We start from the raw sequence: 12730 nt of genomic DNA on the forward strand, positions 1-12730 counted from the left end.
GAAACGCTGGTAAAAATGTTGTAAAAGGGTTAATAGAGGAGCCATGTTGTGATGACTTGTGATGAAGGCGGAGTGCCAGAAAGAGCAGAAGCCTCTTAAAAAGACATAGCCCCATTTTCAAGGTCTTACATTAAGACAAATTTCTTTTAACTCATGTTATAAATATATAGCATTTTAATAACTAAAGTTAACATAGTTATCTGATTATGTTATAAAATAGAACCATGTGCCTAGAAATGCATAATTGCCTAGAAATGCATAATTCTGACCCTTTAAGTGCTTTGGCTTTTATTAGAAGCAGTTGAGACCCAAAAGAAAGCACACAAATGTGAATTTTGCCTGAAAGGTCCCCTTAAAACTTGCAAAAAAGAGAGAAAAGGGTAATTCCTTACATAAGGTGTCTGTTAAATTACTGGATCCCCTTCCTCCCACAGTCCAAAAACATGACTGTCAAGTTAATTGGTCTGTCCAAATTGTCCTTAGGTGTGAATGTGTGTGTGTATGGTTGTTTGTCCTGTGTGTCTCTGTGTTGCCCTGCGACAGACTGGCGAATTGTCCAGGGTGACCCCGCCTCTCGCCCACAACTTTAGCTGGAGATGGGCACCAGCACCCCTCCTGACCCCATTAAGGGACAAGGGTGCAAGAAAATGGATGGATGGATGAATACTGGATCCCCAGCTTATTATCACTGAGTTTAAACTGAGAAAGGTGGATGGATGAATGAAGGCAGTAAATCCTGGCACCACCTGTTTTAGTCTGATCACGATTTTCTCAATTGGCATTTTAAAAACATGTAATTAAACATTTAAAATTCATCTGACATAATTGAAGGTACTTAAATCAATATTAATTGGCTGGAGGACTAATAGAAAGTCCCAAATAATCAATGGATTTGACAGTTAAACCGATTAATGCTTACTGTGATAAACATCCTAATTTCTTTCATTTGCTCTTAAAGCAGGATCAGAGTCGGTTTCTTGTTTATTACGGTGCTAATTCAATCCAAATCCATTCAGAAGGATACATTAACTAAATTGGGAAGCAGCAAGTGAATTCAGGGCAAATTGCATTTGGTCTTAGGAACCATTAAAAGCAGCAAGAACAGGAGGAGCTGCTTTACATCATTCTTGGTGGCACTGAGGGGGAAATGCCAAGTTGAGATAAAAGCAAATCTGACAACAAGTAACATCAAATATAATATAGCTGGGAATATTTAACATGTACTGTAAGATTTTTCAATCAAACAGCTACTAGAAGCGGTTATAAAACCAAGAACAGAGGTGTTTCAAACACTAAAGGAAACTTTTTTTTAAAAATGGTCAGAATACTGAGGAATAAAGCTAAAAATGGTGTGAAAATTCTCCATTATATTTTGGGACATGTTAAACATAACAGCTGACCTTTAAAGTCTGCTGTTCATGGGGTTTTACTGATTCTTAAATGCTTCAAAAGTTCTTTGTATTGCCTTTGTTACATTTTAAATAATCAGATGTGTTACAGTAAGATTTTCACAACTGTAGTTGACAAATGGCTACGTTCACAGTGCAGCCCGAAGTGACCCCAAATTTTTTTTTCCCCTTAATGCGACCTGGATCTGCTATTTTCTGAACAACACAAATCAGATTTTTAGAAATGTGATCCAGGTCACTTGGAAATGTGGTCATAAATCCGATTCGTGTACATTTTCAAATGTTATCCGAGTCTGTAAGGCACTGGTCATTAATACTCGACAAACGTCACTATTCTGCGCACTGATACGAACAAGCGGGAAGAAAAACAACAAACATGGCGAACGATAACGAAGATTAAGCTGTCAATGTACTGGTTTCGGTTGGACAACTTCTAATGTGTAAGCTAAGCTCCACCGTTAGCATCCATGTTTACTTCCGCAAACACTGAGCTCTTCTTTTTAGTTGGCAACATCGACATGTCTGTGGTTGGCAAAACCGGGCAAAACACTCAGCATGGTCTCTGTGTGACGTTACTGCGCCCTCTACTGCGCATGCGGGACACTACCAGGTCGTTTGCAGTTCACATACAAGTCTCAAATATTTGGAATTGTGAATCAGATTTCACAAAAAAGAATCTGAATTGAGCGTTAAGGCCTGCAGTGTGAACGTAGCAAAGACTGCTAGCTCATTAAAACAGGAACTCAATTCAACAGTGCTATTAAATTTAAGAAAAAGTATGTATAGAATGTATGCTACAAGAAATCAGTGTGCTTGAAAAAAGATATTAAGAAAGGGGTGGCTGGTCTGGTAAAGATATTTCAGAACCTAAAACAGAAGGTGCAAATTCTACGCAGACTACATTTAATTTGAGAGAGCTTCCCTTTTAAAGCCTGCCAGTTTGAAGTAACGATTCGTTTTATAAGAAACTGATTAATGGCTGTGCATTTAGGCCAGGAAGACTTTGCTGTGCGGGGAAATAAAACCAGAACAGTTAGTGACATTAGAGGCAGCAACTTTCTGTGAGAACGTTTTGCCCCCATACAGTCCATGTTTGTAGTCGAACCAGCTCTATTTAACTTCAAAAAGAGAACACACACACGCATACACACACACACATATGTAGGTTACTGAGAAAGCCAGCAGCAAATCAAAGATAATTGTACTGCAAACTAACAATAGATCAGACTGGGAAATTAATAACTAAGTAATTTGATGATAGACATTAAGACTCTGATTTAAAGAAGAATAAAATAGTTTGTGTTGGATTTATTTCTTAGGTAGTTTAATGCTTTTTTAGGATGTTTTGATTATTTAAATGTTTAGTATAGTTAAGTTTAATTTATTTAAAATTAATGTAGCTTTGCTTAACTGGCTTGGCTAATTTTATTTTCGACTAGGTTAGTTAAGTTTGTAATGGTTTCGTTTAATTTAGCCACATTCATTTTTGCTTCAGTTTTTTGTATCTTGGTTTGATACATTTTATTTTATATGATCTTAGTTTAGTTTGTTGTTAGTTTAGTTTGAGTTATGTAGCTTACTTAGCTTCGTTTAATCAGCTTAGTTGCTTAGCTTAGGGTGGCTTTACTTTGGTTTCGTTTAATTTACTTTAGTTACATGTGGAAAATATTCACAGCACTTCACTTTTCCACATTTTAGAATGTGGAGGAAAGAGATAAATGTTATGAAATTTGGAATAAAACCGTAGCATAACAACAATGTGCCGTGAATACTTTCTAAATGCTGTCCATTTAGCTTGGGTCGTAGTTTAGCTTAGCTTAGGCTAGCTTAGCTTGTGTCACCTTATTTTAGATTATTTTAGCATAGTTTATCTTTCTTTAAGTTATTCGAGTTCAGCTTGGATTTTATCAACTTTTTATTATTATTAAATACTTAGTTTAGTATGGTTTAGCTGAGCTTATTGTTGTTTTTATCACTTTAGTTTAAGCTAGCTAAGGCTCAGCATACTTTATTTTAGCTTGTCTATGGTGGCATAATCATAGTTATCCTGGTTTAGTTTTTTTTTAGCTCAGCTTGTCTTGTGTTATCAAAGTAGAGTTTAATTTCTCTGCTTGATATAAAAATCATATTTTAGTGGTTACAACAGCACCAGCACATACAGTAATGTTTAGTATGTTTTATATTTACAGAATATTCAGATGTTAGGAAAAATATTTTGAGGATTTTTGCTACAAAAGTAAACCAAATGGATTTACAGGAGAAGAGATTACACATTTTGTTGCCCAGGGTTCAACCTTACGTGTGTTAATTTATTTCAGCTCCAATTAATCCATCCCAAATTTCACATATTTGTCTTAATCGTGTTTAAAGTACTAAGAATTACAGATAGTGAATTCCTTCAGAGCAAATTTACAACATTGAGAACAGGGATCAGCCTTAGTAGATATTTTTCCCTCTGAATTATGAGGAAATAAATTATGCATATCAGAGTAACACAGAACAGTCCTGAAGGCTTTTGTCTGCTCGGTGTTCACTCTCTGGCATATGAGTCATTAACTCAACGTTTTCAGGCTGTACTTTCACTCAGCTGGCGCTCCCCGTGCGTTGTTTTTCACCGTTCAGTCACCAGAATGTGGCAACAAAGCAAATCAAATTTCCTCACAACGATCAGACATTGATTAGAGTCGAGTGAATATAAAACGGGTTCAAATAATAATGCCGAAGACTCTGCATTCTAATATAAGGTCAGACTTTATTATGGTTTTTTCCCCCTTCTAATCTTTTCTCAGTAAAAAGTTCAGTTTGTAATACCAGTTTTTAAAGTTTAATTTCAGATGATTGTCTTCTTTTTTCTAACAAACATTATCTTCTCTTAATGTTTTGTGCAGTAAGGAGTTAAAACACAAAAAAAAGCTAAACTAACAATTACGGTAAAGGAAGAGAAATAAATATATTTACACCTGTCACTTTTAGGTTGGACTGTTGTCATTTTTTAAATCAAAATTTTCCCAAAATTCATTAAAAGTCTTTCATGTCACAAGGTTATTGAAGAAGGATCATGTTTTAAACATATCATCTTACGCAGAGCGCTCCGAAAGGCCAAGTTTCATCTTAACAAACTTGTAGTTTTAGGCAAGAACATGATTTATACTAGAATATAAATAGACTTTAATGTTCCTCAGTGCGGAAATTGTGGTGAACCAGCATTAAAGTGACCGGCAAAATGGAAGATTCACCCAATCGTCACATATATAAATATATTTTAAAAAGTAATGAGAGACATAATTTACAGCTAAAGATAAAAACTCTAAAGTTATAAGAAATCCTCAGGTTCTAAGAAATATGCAGCTGAGCAGGATAAATAAAAAAATATACAGTGTTCCTGTATATTTGTGCATGAAAAAAACAACAGTTTTTACAACAGTATAGGAAAAACTAAATGATAGATGTAGTAATTTAATTTAGACATTTAATGTATTTGAATACAAATTTGACTGAGAGAGCTTTTTGCGTGAGAAATAAATCGAACTGAACACAACCTGAACTGTTTTGGGGTTCTGTTGTGAGGTGATGAGCAGTCAGTAGCTTACCTGCAGTGCAGCAGACTCACTCACTCCACTTAAAAAAATAAAGCTAACATCTAATCTGATCTAACTACTTAAATAAGACTAACTCTTAATGTTTATTTAGTTGAAAGTTGTACTGCTGTTATTGATGGGAATTTTGGCAGGTCACAAATCTGCCAAAATTTGGCAGATTTGTAACATGTGTGAGTGTATAATTCTTTGCATTCAACTAAGAAGTTTCTGTCTGATTGAAAACAAACAAAACAATGTAAAATCAATAATGTTCTTTGAACGGATGAGTCTAAAATTAAACTATTTTCACTCCAGAACTGAGGACATGCTTGACCTCCATGTCCTCCTTGACTTTACAATAAGGTGGTTTTTCAAACGGCTCATTTTTCAGACACCAAGAAAAAGAAAAAAAAGATTTGACCCTCAACTACACAGCTACACAAATTTCTCTTATCTGCTTTGAAGCAATTCTGCAAAATTTCACGCACCATTGATGTGTATATACGTATGTTCATGATTCAAAATTAAAATAAAATCTCCTTAAAGCTAACAATATTTCGGGTGATAAAACAAGAACATACTGACATGTTTTGCTGACTAATTATGCTGGAGTTCCTCTTGGGTTGCTAGGTAACGGGGCTGGGCTTCGCTGGGGTTGCTAGGTAACGGGGCTGGGCTTCGCTGGGGTTGCTAGGTAACGGCGCAGTGCCAGTTGAATGCGATTTAATATTTGGAACGTTTTTGAATCAACACTAAAAACATTACCTCATTGCCAAAAAAAAACGGCTCGGTGGGTTTTTTTAAGTGCTTGGACTGTTTTTAGAAGCAGTTGAGACACAAATGGAAGTATAAAAATGTGGAAAAAATTAGAATTTTGCTCCTCTGAAATGTATCACTTTCTTTTTTAGAGACACAAAACATTTCTTAAAATGAAATAGATATTTAATAGGGTGTCCAAACTAAAGTCCTGTAAAGCACTTCTATTGTTTTGGTCCACATAGATCATCACAAAGTCAGATCAGTGAAAAGAAAAACCACAGGACTAACAGCAGGACTTGACATTTTGGGGCACGATTCCCCACCAAGCATAAGAAGCTGTTTCTTCTATCACTTTGGGTTGAGAATCAGGATCTGGTGATAAAACAGCTCTGAGGGGGTCCACCTCAAACGAGGCAACCTGATGGAGGGATGGCGAAGAAGACGTGAGAAGAAATGTGAAAATTATAACAACGGGAAAAGGTTGAGAAGTGAAGGAACACAGCAGGTTTTTGGCTAAAAAAGGACGACCTCGAGGCCTTTCGATGTGCAGGAATATCTCAGTGCTGGTCGCTGATTATTAAACACGCTACTGACCTGTCAGGACTCGTTTCTTTTCCGAGAACACAAGAACAGTGCAGTGTATGATTTGTGTGTTTTCATGCTGAGTTGTGTAGCGAGATAAAGGTCACATATGACTTAATGCCCTTTAAATCTGGGATAAACTAAAGGTCCCTCATTAGTCTCATTACTGAGTGTTGCTCAGGGATGCAGTAACTTAAGTTTTAAGTCATACATGACTTAAGTCATACATGTTGTAAGTCATACATGGTGACTTACAACATAGTTTGACAAAGTATAAAAACATTTATGTGGAAAATGAACCTTTAAATGAGTATATCTACAGATATAGACTATGTAACCCGCAATTAGTCAATTAGTCAAGACTTTTATTTTTGTCGGCCCACTTCCTGTTTTGCCCCAAACTCTGCAACTTATTTAAAGCCCCGCCTCCAGCGCACAGTTTGAACTTCATCAGCTGTTCCACTGTGATTGTGGCTGGCTGTTTGGCGTCTTCCTAACAATTCACCCAAATATTTGCATCCACTGATTTGATCCTTCGGTGAGTTTAGCACTATTGCACTAGCATGAAATTTCTGCTTGATTGCTCATTGGAGCAATTAGAACTGTTTTATTAGAACTGTTGTTACCTGGGCCGTCACCCGGATTGCCACAGCTGATCGCAGTCCGCCCCTCTCTCTTCACAAAGGTAACATGATCGCTGGTTTTGTGCAAGCTCTGGTACTTTTGTAATGAAATTGATTAAAATAGGATGTAGCTACATTTAAGTTGATATTGCGCAGTATGTTTATTTAATTAATTTTTTTCTTTTCCCCACTCTGCTTGAGTGTTTGAGTTAATTTATTTTCTTTTTCTTGATATTTTGAAAGTGAACTTTGATTTCAACTTTAACTTTAAATTGAATAGTTTGAAATATGATTGATATTTTTTGTTTATTTAAATTATAGTTAATTTAACCTGATTTAAATATTTAGTTTAATCATTAGAAATTCAATAATAGCATTTGAATTTAATATTTATTGCGATTGCATGTTTGTACATGATTGTTAAAACACTTAATGGGTTTTCTGGCCTTTGTGGTCGGGTTTTTTTTTATTCATGATGGATCAGATCCTCTTCTGAATCCAAGGATGGCGAGCTAAGAAAAAAGACAACCATCTTCTGATGCTGCTTTCGTAGCCGCAGTTAGCTGCATAGCCCATAACTGTTGCAACTAGTTTCAATGTGTTTTTGTTTTTAATAAAGAAATTATGTTTCCCATTTTTGCTTTGCTTTCTGTTTGATGCCTAACTAAAAAAAATTGTTACAACAAGCTTTATATCCAGAATAAGTTCTGGCTTAAACCAGAAAGGTGATAACAGTGAAATAGTGGGTGATGTTTTTATGTCATTTTTTGCACTTTTATGCATTTTTTTATGCCTGTTACACTAAAAACTCTCATACTGCTCCTGTATTTCCCAATTTGCATCAAAATAGCAGATAACAAAATGATGTACCACTAAACCCTGTTGATGCATATTTTACACATAACAAAGATTGCGTTGAAGGCACTTTGCCACCATCTAGTGGTCAAAACTTTGCCTAATTTGGACACTAAATCCCTAAATATGAGTTTGTTGTATTACCTGGTCATTACTTGGCAACAAAAATGCAAATAAAATGTTGCTACATTTGGGTAATAAGGGGTAAAAGTTTCTCTACTTTAACTCCATGATTAATGCGTCTTGTCTTGTAAGACAGTCTCCACCTCCACTTTATGGCACTGCTGAAAATGTTTTATTCTGCTTTAACATCACAGCAATAAACATAATTAACATGTTACTTTATGCAGATGTTTTACTCCTCTGATGAAGATTCACCCATTCCTGCTTGCTTAATATCTGACTTATTTTCTCGTTATTTCAACTGTTATGGGAAATAAACTGAAGTGATAAATTTCTTTTCATTATATTTCAGAACTATATCTGTTTAGTTGAAGCCAAAATAAATGTTCCTTTTGGTTTTATTTCCCTTTGTTTTGTTGGAAGTGCTGTTTTGGATATTCTTCTGCTCCTTTGTTTTCTCTTATTTTTACATAAATAAGGCGCATGGAGAAGTTGTACGAGTTATTTTTAACTTACACCCACAATAAACACAACTTCAGCTTCAATTTGCCTCGGCATTTAAAAGTGAGTCACTGTTTATTTTTAGTCCACACAGTCAGGAGACGGTTGGATAATAATGTTTTTGGATTTAAACGTAGAGGCTTGTCTCCAACTTGAGTGGCGTCACGGTTAATTTTATTTTCATTTTGTACATGTTTGGATGGTAAAGTGTAATTTCTGCTCTGTCACCTTTCATTCTGAGTGTTTTTATTGCTAAATGTTTTCAAAGCTAGGGCGAAATGGCTTAAAAATAAGATTTTTTTTTCATACCAGATTTTATTTCAAATTAATTGATTTTTTTTCTTTCTTTTTAAAAAAAAAAAGTGACACAATGTTTCCAAGTAGTGTCTTTTATTTAATTCTCCATTTTGTGACTTGCATAACAAAGTATTTCGTTTAATTACAAGAAAATATGTTTGCACAATAATTTCAAAGTCCTGCTTTTGGTAAATATTTGATACTGATGCGTTAAAAGATTACTGAAAGTGTCATCTGTGAAACTTGTACCAAAATATAACTTCACAAAATTCTTCATTTTAATTTTTTGCTTTTTGTGTTGAAGTTCCTGTAAAATTATTCTTGCTGTTCTCCTAATGTCATGACTGTAGTCTGGTAATATTATGACTTTATCTGCATAAATTAAGAAAGTTGTTATGCTGCCCTGATGCTTCGTTGACCTGAATTCAAAGATCAAATATATAGAAGCTGTAAAACACGCTTGTCAAACAAGATGGCCGCCATCTAAACTATGCAACTCAATGAGTCCATTGGTGAAAAATAATCCAGATTTTTCACAAATTTAATCTTCAAAAAACAAAAAATTGATTAAATGTTGAAGTTTATTCATTGCCCAGGCCTATTTAAAGCTTTTTCTCGTTGTCTTGCGATTCTTCCATATATTTTACTCGTTATTTATAAGGTTTATGGGCTCTACTTCAGTTGTTGTGCTGGTTGCTCTGCTCTGTTGCTGGTTGCAGTTGCCTTTTTGGCATTAAGCTGTTCGCTCCCCGAGGAAAGAGAAAGGCAGCAAAGACTCATCTTATCCTCATGTTGCAGAGTTGCTCAAAGACTAAAACATTACACCAAATTTACATGAAGATTCCATTAATCACTCCGATACGTTACGAACGTTGGAAATATTTGTGAGTTTATAACTCTGAGAGGAGTTTCAGTTTTGGGTTCTTCATGGTTATTGGGGCATTAAAAATGAACCAAAAGTGAATATTTATAGGCTTGAGGAGAGTCTGGAGAAGTTTCTAACCTTGGTTTGATAGATCTGCAGACCTCCTGCTGCTGTCCTGGCAACGCCTCCATGTTCATCACGCATCCTTCGGCCTGAGCTCTCGTTCATCATTCTGCCGCTGAAATACGAGCCACGGCCCTCACCAGCGCTGCATCTGATTAAATGTGAATCACAAAACATTTAAAGCCCCGCCAGGAAGCCATGTTTGTTTTCCAAAACTCTCCGCCATTCAGCGGTTAATTCGCTTCCATCAGAGTGCCAGACTTTCAGCATCTAATTAGGGGAAAGTGATGAAATGTTCTGGAAATTGAGGCGGAAGTGTCGGTGGAAGTGGAGCGGCCTCCGGCTCCGAGCGTCAGAGTCCAGCAGGAGTCTGATCAGCTGAAGGTTCAGTTTCGTCTTTCTGTGCGTCCCAAACGTCTCCAGTCCGCTTGGGGATGAGACTCCACGGGCTGCATTTTCTTATTTTAAATATACTCAAGGAATCGGCGAATACTGAACCATCAATAGGCGAAGATCTGCTGCAAAAATCAGTTTCAATCTTTGTGTGAAAGAGAACATGGAAAATTGACTGAGTTTGTATACAAAGTGGTGTCCAAACTTTTGGCCCTCGGGGCCAAAACGAGCAAATTCAAACTATTGTTGGACCACAAACTTGATTACATAAAAAATGCTAAAATTTGTTTAGATTTTTTTCTTCTTTTTTCTAGTTTTGCCTACTCGGCAATAATTTTTTTTTTATTATATAATTGAAGATCCAAAATATAAATAGGGAAAAGAAAAACTTCCTTTGGGTCGTCAATTTTCTATCTTAATTTGTAGTTGGAGGCCAAACAAAATCATTTCAAGGACAACAAACGGCCCCCGGGCCACATTTTGGACACCTGTGGCGTACAACACAGAAATAAACAAGCTGAAAATAATGATTAAAAGCTCAGTTAATGGTCATAAGTGCCAAAAAATTTTTCTGCTGGTTTTAATTAATTTTCTAATCTTGTTTTTGGTTCCAGGTTTGTGCTTCAGTTTCTTGACTTTGCATTTTGACTTTCATGGAGAACAAAACAGAAAACCAAAAAGTGAGAACAGTCACATCCAGGGAGGACGAGTGTCAGACACCAGAGAGGGACGAGCCGCCGCATTCGTCTTCATCTCCGATCAGCCACGGCACCGGGGGGTCAAAGGTGACAGATGATGGATGAATAATAAACAAGCAGCACAGAGCTGTGCTACTGCAGCCGCCCAGGTGTGAATTCACTTCAGGTGTGTTTGTTTGCGTTTGATTTATCGTGATGAATATTCTCATTACTCAACTTTGCCCTTTTGATGTTTCTTTACAGAAATCAGCGGCTACGCGTTTGTTGTGTGTGTTTATGGAGGATTACTGGGAGTTCTGGTCCAATCAAAGGAATATTGGTTTACAAGGAATATTCAAGTCCCACAAGACATGCAGATCTTTACAGACATAATTTACCATCAACTTTTCTAATTTACTCTTCTGACATCATGAAAGGCTTTGGAAGTCGGTCATTTTGAAATGTAAACCATATATATGGATGAAGACGTTTCACCTCTGATAACGCCTCTCACTGCAAAAGCATAAAGTTTCACCAAAGCTAATAGCTTCTACAAACGTCTTGGTACACTCAAAAGGAGACAAAACTAACTTATAAGTACATTTTCAGCAAGAAATATGAGTCGATACTTAATTTAAGCATTAAAATATTTGTAATGAATTAATTGAAATTAATGTGTTTTAAGTTTTTCAGTTAAGTTCTATTTTACTGTCGTTTATGATATTTTTGTGTTTTTAAGACAATAAATTTGGTGATGTCTGAATAAATGAATGGTAATTTGTTGCAGACTCTGTTGTTTTTTCCTCAGTATCTGTGCCAAATGAATGGTAGGTATTTTTTATTTTGGCATCAACTTGAATCAGCGTGTTTCCCAGATTCAAGTTCGTATGAAAGTATTGAGAAGAGTCAAATTTCTCGTTCCTGTATTTTGTGTGTTTATATTTTGATCATTTCTTTGTTTTATTTATATTTCATAGATCTTATCATATTCTTTTCAGTGTTGCCAGTTTGTCAGTAGTCTTTCCATATATGTTTATTCCTTTATTTGTTTATTTTGTCATTTTCTTTGTACTTTTGAATGTTGTAGTCTTTGTTTAGTGTTAATCTTTCCCCCTTGATTTGTTTTTTCCTTTTCTTTTACAAACCTCCCTGCAGGCTGAACGATTGTTGATCAGACCACTTTTTTTAAAAGTTTGACTGCTTAGAAAGGGGAGAAAAATGAGGACTGGTTTAAAGCGTCTTTGTGACGGTGTTTCCTCACCTCCCTCTGTCATCATTATCACACATTCCTCAGCTGCTTCTCAACTCCCGTCCTGTAATAGCGCACATCTGTCCCCCTCTTTATTTATTCCACGTCTAACTTGCGTCCTGTCGTTTATTTTCTCACCTGTTTGCTGCACAAAGCTGGAAACCCTTTAAAACTGAATGAATGTTTGGACACTTTCAGGAAAGTTTCAGGTCTGAACACAGATTCCTGAGCACTAAAAGCTTTCTGGTGTCCCTGGAAATGAGGAAAAGTAAAAACCAATCCATCAATCCATTAATCTCACCTTTATTAAGTCCTGATATGTGAAACTCTATTAATATAAGATCTATGCTTCTTTTCTGGGACGCCACACATCTGAAATAAATGTAAGAAGATGAAAGTCCAGTCACGGTGTTGTGTGATATAAGATTAAATTAAATGTCAATTAATGCATTTTGCATGATTGGTTAAAGCAAAACTGTTACATTCTTTTATCTGCTTCCCATTTGCTGAATCTAACCCTATATATATATATATATATATATATATTTGTAATTAACAAACAGATTTGGCAGATTTTTAGCACTTATAAGCGCTTCTTTTCAAACAAACACTAATAAGCTCTAGGAAGGGAAATTGATTTTCTGCTTTGACAATAACAACCATAAATCTGAACAGTGTTTCTTGAGTTTGAATTTG

General features: G+C 35.8%; 1 long non-coding RNA gene across 2 annotated transcripts; it reads left to right on the top strand.

Moving 5' to 3' along the window:
* The first annotated feature begins 2899 nt into the window (after positions 1-2899).
* On the top strand, positions 2900-12529 carry LOC103456756 (uncharacterized). 2 transcript variants are annotated; one of them, XR_014085446.1, is made up of 4 exons: positions 2900-6866; positions 6943-7013; positions 10723-10972; positions 11050-12529. It is a non-coding gene; the product is annotated as an uncharacterized LOC103456756 (long non-coding RNA). The 2 variants fall into 2 exon arrangements; XR_014085447.1 differs by having other exon boundaries at positions 2904-6866; positions 10723-10955; positions 11050-12528.
* The last annotated feature ends 201 nt before the right edge of the window (positions 12530-12730 follow it).

Source organism: Poecilia reticulata, chromosome 20 (genome assembly GCF_904066995.2).
Source record: "Poecilia reticulata chromosome 20, P_reticulata-male-v2, whole genome shotgun sequence".
Lineage (NCBI taxonomy): Eukaryota > Metazoa > Chordata > Actinopteri > Cyprinodontiformes > Poeciliidae > Poecilia > Poecilia reticulata.